Source organism: Anser brachyrhynchus (assembly GCF_964034855.1).
Source record: "Anser brachyrhynchus genome assembly, chromosome: 3".
Lineage (NCBI taxonomy): Eukaryota > Metazoa > Chordata > Aves > Anseriformes > Anatidae > Anser > Anser brachyrhynchus.
In genome coordinates, this window is record NC_137696.1 from 112537791 (window position 1) to 112551524 (window position 13734).

Below are 13734 nucleotides of genomic sequence, written 5' to 3' on the forward strand. Positions count from 1 at the left end.
TTTAATAAGACTGCCTTAAGTCTACGTCTGCTCACTGTATAGTAAAATTGATATTACCTATTCAATAACCTACCTGCAGTCAAGAGGCAATTAGAGTGTACCATACTCTTCATTGCTTTTCAAGCTGAGAATCCTACTATGGATCACTGATAATATTGTTTAAGTGATCACCGTTATGAAATAGTTTTCAGAAAGTAAGTCTTTCTGGGACTGAAAATACAAATCCATTTTGGTTCAACAACTAAAAAGAGAATAACTTTTTAAATAGTCTACAGAAAAGTGTATGGCTGACACCCTGTTCCAGAATCCATGGTAAGTCTGTTTTATATATCCATGCCTGGTGTTATGTAACAAGCTCGGTGTTCCAGCTGAAGTAACTGCTGGACAAAATAGCAACATAAACATTTACATTTACTCGTACTTAATTAAATTCTTATGATTGTTAAGAAATCTGCTATACTTAGTGGGATCCAACTCATGAATGAGAGCTGGCAATTCTGTAATGCATTTGTCTTCCAGATGTAAAACCAAGAAATCTTTTCAAACATTGAAAGCAGGGATCTTCAGACAATATTACAGACCTTTGAACCTCCAAGTAGAGCAAAGGAAATCATAGAATTCCCTCACTATAAAGGAAATGTTCTGCTATTAGATAAGCATTAAATCGAGAATCCATTCTCAGGTTTCAACCAAAGAGGGGTTTTGTTGGGCAGTAGGGTGAGGAGCACTCTGTGCTGTTGTGTAGTCTTGCTTTAGTAAAGGCCGAGTCATGCAACTCAAGATCCTTTGAAACTTGTACCCATGACAGGTGCCTTAAAGGAATTTGAGGAAATGTTATAGACTTTATATATTATATATTAAGAAGTTAAAAACATTATGCTCTTTAATTCTGTCCAGGGGGATAGAGAAAGTTTAACGGACAGGAGTCTTCACAAGGAAATGAATCTTCTGTATGATCTCAGTGTATTATACTTTGTTAGGTACTAACAAATATTGGAAATAACTGATTGCCCATCTTCCTGAGTGCCACCTGCTGACACATGTAAATGGAAAATTGTTGTCATAACATTATTTTTCAGTGGTAAATGAAGCATGAAGATGACATTTTAAAGATGGGTGTTTGAGCTGTAGTCTCATCATGAAAGCTATTACAAAGTCCTTATTCCCTCATCAAAGTGTTTAGACTAAAATTGAGGTACTGAAAGCCTAGTTGCCCAGAGGTATGGGAAATAATGATAATATGAGAAAGGGTGTGTCTCTTCTGTTATCTAAAATGAAAGATTGGATTCATAAGACTCTGATATGCTGAGTTTTAAGTTTTTCCCACTAAAACACCTATGGAAAACAACCACACCTTTAGAATACATGGAGAGCAAGCACTGAGTAATGAAAATGTTGTTCACATATATAAGCAGGGTGGGTTCATAGCTGCTCCCTAGCTAACAAGGATCTTGTGGAGAGGAGTATGTTTCCTTCTCAAATATTGTACTGGTAAACTGCTGGGAAACACTTGGAGATTTAGCTATAGATCTATTCTGATCAGAATTACTTCTTCTTTTCCACAAAGTATAATGAGAAGGAAATATTTCTTTATGCTCAAGTAAACATTTACTTGAAAAAGGAAAGACCAGATTTCAAAGTACAACTCAAAGTCAGACAGAAATAGCAGACTGGTGCATGATGGAGATTTTTGTTCGTTCCTCCACACTGTTGATTTTATTCTCAATATGTCAGGAAGATTCTGAGAAAGTTTTGCCAGTCTTGTGGAGCAAAGCTTAATTCATAAATAGCAAAATGTAAAATATATAATAATAATGGTTTAAAAATATACATTAAACTTAATATAATATTTTCTTTTCCAGTTACTAAATAACTGGATCCATCTAACTAGAATTATTTTGCCCTGATCAATGCTACAATTGAATTTATACTTCTGAACTGAAGGAAAACCACAGAGAAAAGACAAAAACATCATAATTCATCACTATCTATATATGGCACAAAAGTAGCAAGCATAGTAAATTTTAAGTAAGTTGAGACCTTACATAGCTATTTAATACACTGTCAAAGAGAAGTACAGATAGCATGCTAATAAAATAAATAAAATACTCCTACCCCACCAACAAAAACAAGCAAACAAACACTTCCTTAGATTTTTTGGGATTTAGTGTTTTAGGATTTAATGCTCACCCAGGCAATCAAATCTCCTAAGCAGGATGCTCAGCCACTGTCTAGATGGTGATGGATAGCTATGTTGCAAAGCTCTTTGAAACTGCGTCTTTACCTGGATCAAAAGCATTGTTATTTTCAATTCTAGTTCCCCCACAGTCCTACCTGATGACTTCATTAATGTAAGATTTATCACTATTAATTCTCTGAAGCTACCTATAAAAATATCATCTAGCTATTCTTACTAAGTGCAAAAGACTATCATATGTGATCATTTATTGATCTGCAGGAATATTTTCTACTGACTGTTTACAAGTACTTATAATGTTTGCTGAATCTGCAGCAAGGACAACCTTGGGGAGTCTCTGAGATGGTCAGATTCTCCAGCATGCTAAACAACACAAAAACATACATATAGTTCTGAACAACTGTTTAGGAAGCAGGAACTGCCTAGGGTAATCCTAGATATTGTGGAAATTCCCACTAACAGAGCTTTTGTAACAGTTAATCAAATATTTTGTTTTGAATGCCCTAGTGGTCGAGTCAATCACCTCATCAGAAGTTGTTTTATTGTCTTCTATCAGTATGTTGTCTAATATATACTAGCCAGGAAGTTGCTGGGTCACCTGTGAAATTAATGACCTAACTGCACTAAGTTATCACAGCCCTAATACACAGCTACACTTTACTCTATTAACTATAGGATAAACCACTCACCAAGTGCAGATGTCTTCTGGACTGTGAGATGAGAGTTCTCGATCATCAGATCTCTCTCTCTCTCCTTCAGAGGCTTGTGTACTGGACCTTGGTATACTCATCTGACTTTTTGTTTTCTGGTACTAGTTTCTGTTTTTTCTTTCTTCACAGTAGCTGGAAATGAGCCTTATGTTTCTGGCAAATGAGGGTTTATATGTTAGATACTGCTGTAAACCTTATTTTTAATGCAAATGAAGAGTTTAATGTTTGAGATATACTTGCATAATTTTGCAATTAGTAATATAACAAGAACAAAGAGGTTCTGTACTATAAGCACCTCCTCCTCTTAAGCACTTTCTGTTTCTGTTCTTTCTTAAGTGTGTTTTAACAAAGGCATCACAAACTTTGTGAATGGGCTCAACTATGCCCTGCTCTAGTTCAGCTGTGAAGCCAGCTGGAACCATGTCTTGCATGGGGCAACCCTGGCCTCTTCTCATAGAGACCATCCACACTTTCCTTCACTACCAATACATTGATATTTATACCCAATGCAATAGCAGGTTCTGAAAGGAAACTTCTTTCAAAGTAAGCAAGAACAAAAGGGCAAAACATGAGCATATTACATATAAGGGAGCTACTGAATGAAAATTATTTTTTCCTCTTTCTTTCCCACTTCTTCTTCACTTACTCAGACAGTTCTAACTTCAAATAATGATCTAATTTCTGGTAAAATTGATCTTTTGCAGTTATACTTTTTAATTATGTATATATATACTTTTTCTGAAAATAGAATGTGCTGATAAGGTTGGGGTACGCTCCTGATCTGAGTAGTTTATAAAAAGAACAGTACCGGGAGAATATCAAATAATAAAATTAAGTCATTATCAGTAATGTAAGGAATTCCCAAAATTTCAGTGCCCACAAGGGAGTTATGATCTCCTTTTAGTGGCAAGTGAGACCAAAGCATTATAGCTTTATTACAATTGTGGAGATAGCAAAAATATTTTGACAATAACAGAGTGCAAGTGGGGAGGGGACAGAGAGTGATGTGCTTTGTGAAGAAGAAAACTTACGATTTCAGACTCATGGTAGCTACTGAAGATCAGAAACCACAAAGAACAAGTTCTTTGGATTTTAATATCAGCAGGTGTAAGAATGTTCTCTGAACTGTTTTCTTCTTTATCTTTTATCACACACACTTTGACGAAATCATCAAAAGTTCTAATAGAGAGAAAATTAGTGACATTTATTCTATTGGCCACAAAAAAAAAAAAAAGCTGGGGGGGGGGGTGGCTAGTAACTTTTCTGTCAATGCAACATCAGCAGTGGTTAAAAAAATACTTACAGTATTAGCATTGACTCACATCAGAAAATATTTGTTATTAATGTTGTTTACTGTCTTCTGGAGGATTTTATTTCATTATTTTCAAGAGTCTCTGTGGAAAGAGTAGAGATAAATATTAAATTGTAAGGTATATGAAGAACTAAACAAAATATTCAAGGAGTCTATCAGAAAAGCTTCCAGTTGGTATATGTGGGATAAACAATTTTTTCAATGTCTTGGTTATTTTCAAGTTTTAGTTCATATATGGGTCATGAAAATAAACTTGAAATTTGAAAGACTACCTCTGTAATGCAACTAGATTTCTGATTCAGCATTTCTACTTATGTTAGCTGTCAACAAATCAAATTCAATATAATTGGAATAAAACCTTGAAAGCCCAAACATGAAATTCGGTAAGCTGGATTTTCCTTACCACACTTGTAAAGAATAGACTGTACGTGATGCTGTATAAGACATTTGAGTGTGAAATTCCTCTGTCTGGTTAAATTAGGCTAAAAAATAAATAAATAATAATAACCAGAAAGATAGATTTGGAGAGTTTCTGTACTTGATTAAGAGGGGAAAGAAAAAAAAAAAAAAAGCACATCTTAATGTGAAATGCTGATTGACGTGAGAATAGTAATAATCTTATTGAATACTTTCATCTCATTTTGTAGAAAGATTAAAGAAACCATTCTTCCTCCCATTTGTAGCTACATTACTCTGGAATCAACAGAAAGTAAAGATCAAAATGTTTTGTTCATTGAGGGAAATAAGCTTCATTCTGCAAGACTGAACAAATATAGAAAAAAAATGTCTTCACAAACAGTGAAATTAGTAATAGTGTTGTGGAATTAAGTAGCAATTTGTTTTTAATAACAAATATGTCAGGTTCTGTTGATATATATATATATAAAGTGATATTTCTTTTCTAATAGCTGTGTAAATTTCAACCTGATCCCCAACAAGAGTTTTTCTGCTGTCTAGATAATTACTTGACCTCTAATTTGATTCTATATTTCTGTGTTTGATGATCGAAACAGAGGAGACTCAGTTTGTTTATAAACTGCTTCACTGTCCCTGTAGTAGAGGGTACAGTGAAACCTAGTGTTTATTTGGGGAATGGATAAACATGAATCTGATCCTGGCATTGCACGTTGAAGAGAAAAAATACTATTTTAAGTGTTTCTTTTTATTAGAGTCCTAAAGTCCTATAGTTGAAATTTATAGTTTTCATAAGTCCAGAGAGAACATACTCGTAGCAAAACCTCTGGGGTATTTCTGATCATTTAACCAGTTTAGAACACCTTTGCACACCTGAATCACAATGGGATACAGTGGAAAGGTAGCTATTGAGCAGCATGTTGGCTGAGTAGCTGAAATATGTTGCTTAAGGTTTCATTTTTAACAGAAAATAATATGACTATTACTGCTTTAATTTGGTGGGGAAAGAAAAAAAAAGTGTTAGGAAAAACTAAGTTACTGAATAATGTCCTATTGGCTTGAGTACTTATAAGTAAGAGGATAACTTCAATTCAAGTCCCTGGAATAATTGTGAACTATTCACTTTTTGAATTACATCAAAATATCAGCAATACCATTACCTGCATTCAAAATAAATAAATAAATCATGCCAAATTATTGTCTGCTCTAAAAGAGGAATTGTGCTTGGAATCTCCATATGTTTTATTCTACAGATGTATAGTTATTTTGTATAGATATAATATTATTATTCAGATTATTTTTTTCCGCAAGGTCAAAAATTCAAGTAAGCCTTTCTTGTAAGTCTGATGTTTGCTACTCTCTTACTGTCTGTCCAGCTCTATATTTATGAACATTAATTGACACTTTAAAATCCCAAAGTTAACCCAGCTTAGCACAAAGGGTCCTGAATTATTAAGGTTTATCTAGTTATCTTTTTAAAGTCAGGGAGCTGATGCCCACATTCTCTAGTTTAATGTTGGGACTTTAGCTGAAGCAGCTAAGTTAGCAACCCACTTGCCATCTTGATTAATATTATAAATTTATCAAGCAGATTATCCATCTCTTCCCATTACATAAAAAGTGACTAACGGTTTCTATAAGCCTAATATAAATGCATCTGTGAGAAAACAAGTCGACAAAGAGTATGGCCAATATATTTTTCTGTTTAATATTGACACAATGGAAAGGATGAACTGAGGAGGATATAACATCAAAATGTCAGCAGTTGATCCATGCTCCATACTACACAGAAAAAAGAAAGAAAGGAAAAAAAAAAACAACACAATACAAACAAACAAATAAAAAAGCCTAAAATTGAAAAACCCTAAACTTGACCTGGGGGAGAAATAGCTACTCACATTTAATTGTCTGAATGACTAAGCTGTTACTGATTAAGAGCACAGGTCCTTCCAGTCTCACAAGATATTTCTCATCTATCACTCTTTTACCAATAATCAATCTGAGCTTTTAAAGAATCTATGATGTAAAAATGATCATAACAAGCTAGACAACAAAGGCTGGAGCAGCACTCAGTGTTGACATGAACATAGTAACCATTATCTAACATTTATGCAAGAAAACTTCTGAGTACTAACCTTCTGCAGCAAATCAGAATAGACACATACACAGAAATCATAACAACCACGTGAGAAATCTAGAACTGATAAATGGATGGAAATCCTTTGAAGTCCATAATCTTAAATGGCAGCTCTTTATGTACCAGAACGATGACTGGACTTAATTATGTTTTTTACTTAATCCAGACTTATCTTCTTATTTCTGCTATCTCATTAACCTTGCCAAAAACTGATAAAAATAAAAAATAAAAAATCTACTTTGCTCCTGCCTGATCTCATTTCCACATATGAATTAGCAATTTATGAAGTAAGATGCAATTATATTTTTCTAAAATCACGGAACTTGTTAAATTGATGTTTGTGTAGACAATGATACTAGCAGTCATTTGCCAAGTTACTAGTTGTTAATACAGCTGTAAGTGAACATCTATATGGTATTAGAGGACAGTCTTTATTGACCCCCCATAAGCAAAATATAAATCTAAATATAGAGTATACTGATAGCATCTTCCAACTTTCTTATTTTAGACCACAACAAAATTTCTATATATCTTTCTATATCTTTCATCACCTGATCTTTGGTTTTTTGCTCCACACTGTTGCCTAACACAAAGTGCCTAACTCCTCTTCCAAGAGTTTACCTGGCTAAGGCAAGTACAGCTGGCTGAGTCTAAGGTCAGTTCCCTCACTTATAAGAGCTGTTATGAAGACAGCTAAAAGAAAGAGTATCCCTTCTTACTCTGAGAAGCTAATTTTATGCTAGAGTTCTGCTGATGCCCTGTACTAAAAGTATGTCTGCACCTAGTCACATCTCCTCAATTCTAACCCTGACCTATTGGTTTGCTTGATCTTGGACCTGTGTCATCGTGATGGACCAGCACAGCACTCAGGCTGATTATGATCGCTGCCCACATGTTAGATCCTGAACCTAACTCTCTAAGTCAATAACATAACTCCTTATTGCTGCCTGATTTACTCTCACCCTCAAGAAATTTAAAAGCAGCTCCCAAAGAAAGGAGGGGCAGCCTCCCTTTCTAGTTTTGTTCATGACAGCTGTGCCCAGTCAAGAAGCTGATTTACATTCAGCTTGGATTCAGCCAGCTGAACTCTTAGAAGGTGAGATATGCTCACAGCCCTGACATGCTAATGATATTGCTTTCCTTCTTGTGATTCTGATCATGACTTCGTATACCTCTGCAAATAAGTGAAAATTAATTTTTTTTTGTTTGTTTTTCAGGATGAAGTTTTAAGTGGAGTGCAGAACATTTTGCTCGTTTTGTTTATAATGACAGCAATCTTAACTCATTTCCACCTGACAAGCTGTCAAAGCACCTGTATAGCCTATGCCTGTATTGTTACTATGTACATCTATCTTCACATGGTAGCATTTGGACATGCTAAAAGGTAGGTATTCCTGATGGGTTATTATTTGGCTGATTTCTGCAAATGCAACAGAAACACTTCTGAAAGTTTTTCTGTTGTTTGTTGTTGTAGTTTGTTTGTTTGTTTTTTGATAATTTGACCAAGAGACTTGTGGTGGTTATATCTTGCTATGCAGCTGAACTCCACCACAACCGCTCTCTCACTCCCCCTCCTTAGAAGGAGAGGGGGAGAAGAAAGTATGCTGGAAAGAAAATAATAACTCACAGATTGAGATAAGGATAGTTTAATTAAAGGGAAAAGGAAGAGGGGGGAAAAACAAGAAAAGGCCATGCAGAAGCAGAGAGAGAGGGAAAAGAAATTACTCTCTACTTCCCACAAACGAGCGATGTTTGGCCACGTCCCAGGAAGGAGAGCCTTAATACCCATAGCCATTGTTTGAGAGCAAAGACATCTTCATAATGAGAGCTTCCCCTCTCCTTCCCATTTCCCACCTTTTATTGCTGAGTGTGACACGATATAGTAAGGAGGATCCATTTGGTTGGTTTAGGTCAGCTGCCCTGGTGATGTCCCCTCCCCACCCCTTGCCCATCCCCAGCCTATTGGCTCTTGGGGGGGGGGGGGGGGGGTGTTGGCGTTAAGGGAATCCTGATGCTGTGCCAGTATTGCTCAGCAATAAACAAAACACTGGTGTGATACCAGTGCTGTTCTAGCTACAAGTGCAGAGCACAGCACTGTATGGGCTGCTACAGGGCAAGTTAACTCCATCCCAGCCAGACCCAGTACAAGCCTACATAATTAAGGAACAATGCTGAGAAAGACCATGTACTGATGAGTGTTCTGGGGCCAATGAAGTCTAAGAAATTGAAGTGCTTGTTGATTGTTGAAACATTGAACAATTAAATGTGATTTGGGGTTTTAGGTCCTATTACTGCTGATAATAGTATTGTGACAATCACATTTGATTATAAAAATACAATAAGCAGGGAGAAAGTTAAGACACTTGGAAAATCTGAGAAAGCAAAATAATTAGTACTACACATTCCAAGGGTAAACATTTCTTTAATTTCCTTCAGCCATGTAATTCTTTACATAAAGAGAGTTATCCTACAGCAAAATTTTCTTGATAACAAGAGCTGTTGCCTACTATTTTCTCATTCAGGGAGAAGCAGATTATTTTTAAAGCAGCACAGAAAAGTTGACAGGTGATTTGTGAAGTCAAAGAAGGAAGAATAGCAAAAATTTGCAACCCTTCTCTTTTTAGATTTGGACAAACTCATTGCTGGAGAAGCATAGAGCAGTAACTGGTCTTTTAATCAGATGAAGATGTGGTAATCTTGTGCCAGTAAAATGCATCAGATGCTTCTGTAAATGTTTGATCATGAGTTATTTTCCAGTACTGAGAGACCTTCTTGATAAAGTAATGCAAACTGTTGTAACCAAAAAAAAGAAGGGAGAGGGGGAGAGGAAGGGGGATTGGGGGAATGGAGAGAGAGAGAGAGAGAGAGAGAGAGACAGAAATGATTTGAACCAGTGTTTTATATATCAGGATTTCTCCAAATCCAAGCTGAAGCGAAGACAGGTATTTGTTGTTGTGTTCCGTCTTTTTGATCTGACGTAAGTAAGATGATTCTAAGATGATGATGACATATAGTGTCAATATGAGTGACAGGAATGACAAGTGAATGACACAGGAGTGTTCCAGCATGTCAGAAACACTATCCATGTTGTTTATGAGGTGGCTTCCTGCTTGCTTTAAAGCAACCTAATCCCTAAACAGTAATTAATTTATTATTATTATCATTATTTTTCTAGAAGTTCTAGAATATTTGGTCCTGTAGCCAAACAAATTTTTTATTCTTATAATTTTATTATTATTTAAACCTGAACACTCCAATGGACGGATAGAACATTATTATGGACTCTTTTCTAACTTTCTCCAAATAGTTGGCAAAAGATTTAGAAACAAACAAACAAACAAAAACCCTAGCCTCAGTAATCAGACCACTTTTGTACACTAGTCAAAATTCATCTTAAATTGTTTTTTATGGTTTTGTAGTGGCAGTCCTACTAAAAGGCTGCAATTGAGCCTCATTGAGTTATTTTGGAATCTTCCTGTAATTTCTAGTTTATATGTAAATTTATCCTTTCATTAATTTATCCTTTCAGCTCAGATTGAGTTTCCTTCTTTTCTTATTAAACATGGTCTTTGAACATATAACACTAAAGCTTTTACCTTTCTTGGCAAGATAGGTTCTTTATTACTCATGCACACTAGCTTCTCTTGGCCCACACACGTGTACAGGACAAATACATTAATAGTTTTATTATTGTTACATATCATCACCAAGAGTTTTTAAGGTAGAGTTAACAATTTCCTGCATTACTGGTGCTCTATCCTACTGGTATGCTACAATATATATTCTGAGCTAACATTTCTCTTTTTACTACTGATTTTTTTTGGTAGTTTATCAGAAGGTAATGGAAGACCATATCATCATCATCATCATCATCATTTACACTGGCCATTTTCAATTAATAAACTCGTGCACAAATTCCTATTAATACTCAAGAGCATGATCTTGCCCTCTATAATTTATCTGATTTTCTATTACTCTGATCATCATGTTTATGTGGCTCTTCATGCATATCCTAGTATTTTTCCAAATGACTTCCATGCTTACATTAACAACTTCATGCACAATTGCAAGCTAATTTGAATTCCTGTTGCCATTTAAGAACTCAGAGTATGATTTTTGATTGGTTGTCATGCAAACAAGTAGAATAATGATTCAATAGGGCAATCCCAATAATGTCTTCATTGTCTCCTTTTTGACAACACAATTATTCTAAAGTAGAGATGAATTAATTACCTTTAGCAACTGACCACTGAAGGACTTAGCTCTCCTCTTGGGCATGATAAACTCTGGTTTCTTATGATAAAAGTTCTTCTTGAGAGACTAAGCAGCCTTTTAACAACAGCATTTCAATGAAAAGTTCTAAAAAGTGACCTGAGCTACTGAACATGTATAACACAATGGTGAGATGACAATTCTAAAATAATGAATGAGCTCTGAAGAACAAGAAAGTATGCTATTCCAAGATGTGTTTAATCATAACTGAAAGCCAGGAGGTCAGATTAAAATGACTGCTAATTTGCTAGTTCTGTAACTCACTTTTCCCTATGCTGTTAGTAAAGGAAAGACAAAATAAACATAAATTTACTAGGTCATTCATGATTTATTTTTGTGTTCCTTAATGAACAACAGTTAGTTATTAGCTTAGAAGTTCATATAAAAGATGTGTTTGTTAACAATATGTCATCCAAAGCTAAATGATATGAAGTTTGTTAAACTGAGCGTGTTGTTACTACTTTTATTAAAATTGGTTAAAATTCATTTTCATTAACAAGCATACTACCAAATACACTGAGCTTGTGTTGTTACTGCAAACAAATATCTGACAAAAGACAAAATGAAACCCCAGTAACTTTGACACGTGTTATAATTCCATAAAAATTAACAATTTTTTCCCTTATGAGACCTAAATATACACAGTGTAAGTTTTATACATAAATTCTTAGTAAATTACATGCTCAAGTGATGTTTTATTTTATCAGAAAAATGTCTAGAAGGAGCTAATTCCGAAGTAAGAAATTTTCCTTTGCTTTTGTCTTGTTTTGGGGATATCTTTCCTTATTCTTTGACAGCGGATCCTTAACATTTATATAGTAGCATTCAGATACCTGTTTCTATCATTTCTATCAAGCTGCTGTTCAAGATAGCTGATATAGATATCAAATGCTTCAGTGCTAGTTCACTGATTCAGCTGATGAAATAGTCTACTGTCTATTCCCTTGTCCTTCTCTGAGATTTTTCTTGCTGAAGTCAGTCACTAATATCTTCCCTGTACAATGTCTGCTTCATCACATATGCTACTGATGTCACTTCAGTTTCATCATTCGGAACAAATCCATTCAAAAGCATCTTAAAGTCTCAAGGAAGTTTATTCCAGGTTGCAAAAGAGTTTCAGACTTAATTTTATTTCACATCTTTCTTACTGTTTATATGCAATCTGTAGCCAAATAATTTGAAAAAATAAATAATAACAATTACCTTTAAGTAAAACTTTAAACCTCTAGACTTTATTAAGGTTTCTCAGCTTTTCTTGACGGACTGACAGATGGAGTTTGTGGCTTTATGCATAGTTGTTTCCAACCACCTGATTGTAACATTATTCCTTAATAAGAGGCAAAAGGGATTGCACAGAATTATTACATTTAAATATATATATATTTTTTCTGAAAATTAAAAATTAATTGACACATATGCATTTTTTCTTACATAGTTCTACATTTTAATCATCAGCTAGATCTCTACTCCAGAATTTCAGATAATTATGTCATGCTACTTTTGATGTCCACCAAATTCATCTTGATATGCTTTAACGCTTTCATCATAGGCATCTCAGAACCAATTCTTATGCAATATTTTTTTTACATAAGTCCCTTAAGATATGTAACCTTCATCTTGTGTTCCCTACATATACAATGAGTCCTGCATAACGTACTACAGATACAGAATACTATTATCATCTTCTCTCCAGATTTTCTTTTATTCAGTAGCTACAAATGAAACAAATTCTTTCACCTCTTCAGCAATAAAATTTTGGCCATGTCATTTTTCATGATGCAATGCAGAATTTTATACCAGGTATAAAGACTATTCGAGAGAGAGGGAACATCCCTTGTCCTGCATTGTTATCATAATCAGCTTTCTTTTAGCTTTCCAAGCTGAACATGAGAGCATCAGTATTTTTTTTATACAGGAGAAATAAATAAATAAATAAGACTGAATAAAACAGGAAGGAGAGAGAAATAAGCCAGGATATGAGTGGCTAGGAGTATTCTGAGTTGTGCATGAAGAATATGTTTCCCAGTACCTGCTGTTGGAAAGACTCTGATATCTTCCAGACCTGAGGAAAGAAAATTCAACATAAAAATTTTTAAGGATTTTCTGTTGAATTCTCAGTTCCACAACTTCACCCTTTTAAAATATAGAGCATAAAGAGAATAGGAATCAAATTAGGTGTAAAAAGATTCTCAAGGTTTCTGTCAAAACTCAGGCTATACTTGGCTGGCATCCACACGAGTGTGAGTAATGAAAATTGGTGAGGATCCAGTGTTAGAAGATGGTTGGGCAGAAAGTGTTTGGATTTTAATTTGAATTTTGGACCTTCAGATGGTGATATTACAGAGTAGAGCCTTAAATGAGCCTTGGGCTGCATGAAAAGAAGCGTGGCAAGCAGTTTGAGGGAGGTGATTCTCCCCCTTAATCTGCTCTTGACCCCAGCTGGAGTACTGTGTTTAGCTCTGGGGCCCCCAGCACAAAGACGTGGTTGTTAGAACAAGTCCAGAAGAGGGCCACGAGGATGATCAGAAGACTAGAGCATCTCTCCTGCAAAGATAGGATGAGGAAGTTGGGGTTGCTCATCCTGGAGAAGAGAAGGCTCCAGGGAGACCTTAGAGTGGCTTTCCATAAAAGGGGCCTACAGGAAAGCTGGGGAGGGACTCTTTGTCAAGGGCCGTAGTGATAGCACAAGGAG

General features: G+C 35.2%; 2 long non-coding RNA genes across 2 annotated transcripts in view; one reads left to right on the forward strand and one right to left on the reverse strand.

The window, feature by feature from the left end:
- LOC308193466 overlaps positions 1 to 13734 on the forward strand; it is a 134316-nt gene that overhangs the window by 32363 nt on the left and 88219 nt on the right. Inside the window, exon 2 of the long non-coding RNA XR_013949660.1 lies at positions 7988 to 8154. This is a non-coding gene — a long non-coding RNA (uncharacterized lncRNA). The remainder of the gene's footprint in view (positions 1 to 7987; positions 8155 to 13734) is intronic.
- Positions 1348 to 6890, reverse strand: LOC308193465. The gene is made up of 5 exons (XR_013949659.1): positions 6769 to 6890; positions 4211 to 4301; positions 3939 to 4086; positions 2887 to 3060; positions 1348 to 2284 (listed from the first exon to the last, which is right to left on the reverse strand). It is a non-coding gene; the product is annotated as an uncharacterized lncRNA (long non-coding RNA).